This window comes from Chroicocephalus ridibundus, unplaced genomic scaffold, assembly GCF_963924245.1.
Source record: "Chroicocephalus ridibundus unplaced genomic scaffold, bChrRid1.1 SCAFFOLD_594, whole genome shotgun sequence".
Lineage (NCBI taxonomy): Eukaryota > Metazoa > Chordata > Aves > Charadriiformes > Laridae > Chroicocephalus > Chroicocephalus ridibundus.
The window spans coordinates 32,536-38,081 of NW_026961416.1; positions in this window are offsets into that span (position 1 = coordinate 32,536).

Consider the following 5,546-nt stretch of genomic DNA (forward strand, 5'->3'; position numbering starts at 1 on the left):
GTAACGCGGAGCGGCGGAGCCTCGCCCCTTCCCGGCGGGGAGGGACCAGCCCCGGGCGGCCACCGCCCCGGGACGGCCCCGGCACCGTTCCCGGGCCCCGCTCCCGCTTCCCGCCCCCCGATCCCACTCTCCGCTCCCGGTTCCCGTCCCTGTCCCGCTCCCAGGTCCGTCTCCGGTTCCGGTCCCCGCTCCCGCTTCCCCGCCTCCCGCTCCCGGGCCCGGTTGCCTCCCCGGTTCCCGTCCCCGCTCCAAGTTCCCGTCTCCGGTTCCCGATCCCAGTTCCAGTCCCTGCTTCCCGTCTCCGGTTCCCGGTCCCCATCCCCGTCCCACGTCCCGTCCCCGGTCCCGCTCCCCGTTCCCGGTCCTGTCCCTGTCCCCGGTCCCACTCCTTATCCCCGGTTCCCGGTCCCTGTCCCCATCCCATCCCCTTCCCGTCCCTGTCCCCGGTCCCCAGCTCCGGTTCCCAATCGCCGTCTCCGCCCCCCCCGCCCCCGGTCCCGTTCCCGGTTCCCACCCCCGGCCCCGGCCCGCTCCGGGGCTCCGTGTCCGGTGGGGGCTGGCTTTGGGTGACCCCGGAATGTGTCCGCCCCCCCGGTCCCAGACCCTCCCGCCCCCCCCCCCGAGACCCAGAGACTCCCCCCCCCCCGCCCCCAGGGCAGCCCCTCCCTCCCCTCCCCAAAAGTGACCCCCAGCCCCCCCAAGGGAACCCCAAGACCCCCCCCGAGGTGACCCCCCCCCCGAGGTCCCCCCCCAAACCTGCCCCACCCCCAAAGTGAAACCCCAAGAAGACCCTTCCCCCGCCCTGAGACACCCCCCCAAACCCCCCCCCATTGAGGTCACCCCCAGACCACCCCCCCTTGAGACCCCCCCCCCATACGACCACCACCCTTCAAGGGAACCCCCAAATGACCACCCCAAGGTCTCCCCCGCCCCCAACCAACCACCCAAGGTGTGTGTCGTGTCCCCCCCCCAAACTCCCCCCTCCCCCCAAGGAACTTCCCCCCGAGGGGGGACGGGACCCCCCCAAGGTCACCTCATCCAACCCCAGACCCCCCCCCCCCCCCCGGCCACGTCCCACCCACTCCTGAAGATCCCTAAGGACAGAGATGCCACCAGCACCCCACCCCCACCCCGGAGCAACCTGGGGACCCTGCTGGTGGCCACAGGGACCCTCCCGGCCTCCGGTTTGGGCCACTGGTCCTGGCACTGGGAGTTACTGGGAAGAGCCGGGATCCATCCTGGCTTGGTGAGACCCCATGGAGGCATCTCCGCCCAGTGGGACCGGTCCCTCGGCTTCAGCGCTTTGGTGGCCCTTTGTGTGACGCACTCCAGTACGGCCCAGTCTCCCTTGACTGGGCAACCAGTTTGGCCCAGTATGTACTGGTCCACGGGATTCTTCCTCCCCCAGCACAGGACTTCCCCCCCCTCCCACCTTGGGCCCTCCCAAGATCCCTCCTGGAGGATCCCACCAACCCGTTGAGGTTCCTCAGTGGGTCACATTCATCTTGGTGCCCACTGGGGACCCCCAGTTCCTGCAGAGCTGCTTCCAGTTTGGCCCACCACATACTGGTCCATGGGGTTCTTCCTCCTCCAGTGAAGAACCTTCCCCGCCCCCTTGAACTGCCCCCCCCCTCCCCCGAGATCCCTCCTGGAGGATCCCACCAACCCGTTGAGGTTCCTCAGTGGGTCACATTCATCTTGGTGCCCACTGGGACTCCCAGTTCCTGCAGAGCTGCTTCCCAGTTTGGCCCAGCACATACTGGTCCATGGGGTTCTTCCTCCTCCAGTGAAGAACCTTCCCCGCCCCCTTGAACTGCCCCCCCCCCCCCCCCCCCGAGATCCCTCCTGGAGGATCCCACCAACCCGTTGAGGTTCCTCAGTGGGTCACATTCATCTTGGTGCCCACTGGGACCCCCAGTTCCTGCAGAGCTGCTTCCCAGTTTGGCCCACCACATACTGGTCCATGGCGTTCTTCCTCCTCCAGTGAAGAACCTTCCCCGCCCCCTTGAACCGCCCCCCCCCCCCCCGAGATCCCTCCTGGAGGATCCACCAACCCGTTGAGGTTCCTCAGTGGGTCACATTCATCTTGGTGCCCACTGGGACCCCCAGTTCCTGCAGAGCTGCTTCCCAGTTTGGCCCACCACATACTGGTCCATGGCGTTCTTCCTCCTCCAGTGAAGAACCTTCCCCGCCCCCTTGAACCGCCCCCCCACCCCCCCCCCGAGATCCCTCCTGGAGGATCCCACCAACCCGTTGAGGTTCCTCAGTGGGTCACATTCATCTTGGTGCCCACTGGGACCCCCAGTTCCTGCAGAGCTGCTTCCAGTTTGGCCCACCACATACTGGTCCATGGCGTTCTTCCTCCTCCAGTGAAGAACCTTCCCCGCCCCCTTGAACCGCCCCCCCCCCCCCCCCAAGATCCCTCCTGGACAATCCCACCACCCTGTTGAGGTTCCTCTGGCCCCCCAAACACCCCACCTGTCCCCAGCCCCACACCAGCCGTGTGTCCCCAGCCCCACACCGCCTGTGGGTCTCCCACTCCAGCTATGGGTCTCCAGCCCCCACCCCGCTCATGGGTCTCCCAGCCCCACCCCACTCGTAGGTCTCCCCACACCACCCATGGGTCTCCCAGCCCCACACCAGCTGTGGGTCCCCCGCCCCACGGTGCAGCAGGAGGAGCCGGTTTCTCCCTCGGCCGGCAGTTGCCACTTCGGGTTATTTCTGGCCAAGTCCCAGCGCTGGCCGCGGCACAAACCCCGAGGAGCCCCGGCTGGGGGTGGCCGGCACCGGGGGCCACTGCGGTGTCACCGCTGTCACCCCTCGAACCGCCACCGCCCCCCCCAGCCGCCATCTTTTGGGGTTAGAAAGCGGGGAATCAGGGGTGGCCCCGAGCCAGGCCGGCGCATTCCGGAGCCGTGGCTCATGGCCGGCCACCTCCCTGCCCCCCGCGGCCACGGGGGCCACCGCGGGGACCCCCGGCCCCACTCTTTTGGGGTGGGGGTGTGTGTCCCAGGAAGGTTATTTTGGGGGGGGGGGATGGGAACTGACCCCCCCGGCGTCCCGTAGTGCGGGGGGATGGTTGGGATTCCGAGCTGGCTGCTGGCCACCGGCGTCACCGCGGCGCGTGCCAAGGCGAGGGGGGCACGGGGACGGCGGGGGGGGACCCAGCTGCGTGTGTGTGTGTTGTGTCCCCGCCACGGGCCCCTTTTCTGGCTGGATTCAGGATTTGGGGGGGGGGATTCGGGGGGGGTTTCGGGGTGGTCATTGCCACTGTGGTGCCAGGGCAACGCCAAACCCCTGACAGGGCCCCCCCCGGAATTCCTGTCCCCGCCCCGGCGCGGGATTCCTGGGGAGCCCACAGGCAACCGCCCCCCACCGCGGGGCCAGCGGGCCGGTGGCCAGGCCCGCGCCAGCCCCATGGCACCCGGGGGGTGGGCAGCACCCGGTGGCACCACGGCAGGGCCTGGTGACACCATACCGGTGCCCAGCTGCACCGTGGCATTGCCCGGCGGCACCACAATGGGGGTCCGGTGGCGCCGCGGTGGCACCAGCAGCACCGTGGCATTGCCCGGTGGCACCACGGTGGGGTCCGCTGGCACCGTGGCATTGCCCGGCGGCACCGGCGTGGCACCAGCAGCACCATGGCATTGCCTGGTGACACCACAGCAGGGCCTGATGGCACCCGCGGTGGGGCCAACACTGTGTCATTGCCCAGCGGCACCCTGGCATTGCCCAGTCACACCATACTGGTGCCCGCTGCACCGTGGCATTGCCCGGTGGCACCACGGTGGGACCCAGCGGTACTGCGGTGGCAGCAGCAGCACCGTGGCATTGTTCTGGTGGCACCATACTGGTGCCCGGCTGCACCATGGCATTGCCCGGTGGCACTATACTGGTGGCCAGCTGCACCATGGCAGTGCCGGCACTGCCGTGTCCCTGCCCGGTGTCACTGTGTCCCCTGACCGGCAGCACCGCGGCCCTGTCTGCTGTCACCACATCCCTGCGTGGTGCCGCCATGGCCCCTGCCGAGTGTCACAGTGGCCCTGTCTGGCAGCACCGTGGCATCGTGTGGCTGCACCGTGGCAGTGCCCAGTGTCACCACGTCCCCGTCTGGTTGCACTGTAGTGGTGCCAGTGGCATTGTGTCCCTGCCCGGTGTCACCGTGTCCCCACGCACAGCACCACGGCATTGCCTGCCACCACCGTGTGCCTGCCTGGTGCCACCACGGCCCTGCCCAGCACCACCCTGGCCCTGCCCGGTGGCACCGCGGCCCTGCCCGGTGGCACTGTGTCCCCACCAGCAGCACCGTGGCCCTGCCCGGTGTCCCCGTCCCCGCCGTCCCGCTGCAGCTGGTGGCCGCAGGCGGCGGGTGCCGCAGTTGCCCCGACCGGGCCCCGGCCGCCTCCGGCTGCTGCCAGGAACCAGCCAGGAATTTGGCAGCCGGGACACGGGGCCGGAGGGGCCGAGGCGGGGGACGGCACGGGGACACGGCCCCCACGGCAGGGAGACACGGCCCCACAGAGGGGAGAGACGGCCCCATAGCAGGGACACGGCCCCATGGCAGGGAGATACGGCCCCATAGCAGGGGGACACGGCCCCACGGCAGGGAGACGCAGCCTCATAGCAGGAACATGGCCCCACGGTGGGGAGACGTGGCCCCATAGCAGAGAGACACAGCCCCATAGCGGGGACACAGCCCCAGAGCAGCAGGAAGGACCCACGGTGGGGATACGCAGCCCCACGGCAGGGAACATAGCCCCATAGCGGGGAGACACAGCCCCATGGCAGGGACACACAGCCCCATAGTGGGGACATGGCCCCACAGTGGGGACACACAGCCCCATGGCGGGGACACGGCCCCCCAGTGGGGATCTGGCCCCATAGCGGGGACACGGCCCCATAGCCTGCAGGGGGGTGTGGAGGAACCAGCTCCATGGGGTTTGGAGGGGCCCCAGCCCCATAAGCTGCTGTGAGGTGTGGGGGGAACCAGCTCCACGGGGTTTGGGGGGCTCCTGCCCCATAAACTGCCGTGGGGTTTTTGGGGGGGAACGAGCCCCATAAAAGCTGCTGTGTGGGGGGAGGCTCCAGCCCCCCGAGTTGCTGTAGGGTGTGAGGGGAACTCCAGCCCCATAAGCTGCCAATGGGATGGGGGGCTCCAGCTCTGTGAGGTTTTGGCGGGGGGGGGGGGCTCCTGCCCCATAAGCAGCCATGGGGTGGGGGCTCCAGCTCTGTGAGGTTTTGGGGGGGGGGGGGAACCAGCCCTGGGGGTTTTGGAAGGGGGGGGTGGCTCCAGCCCCATAAGTTGCCGTGGTGGGGGGGGGGAATTCGAGCCCCATAAGCCACCCCCCCCGGGCCGTGACTCAGGGCTGGCGCGGCCGGGCGCAGCCGGAGCCAAACTGGATCCAGATGTGGCCGGGGGGGGGGGAGCGGGGGCCCCGTGCCAGCCCCCGCCCCCCCCCCCACATCTGGCGGCATCACGCGGTCCCTGCCCGTGCCCACGGGGGGGGCGGGGACGGGGGGGGGGGCGGGGACGGACACACCCCACC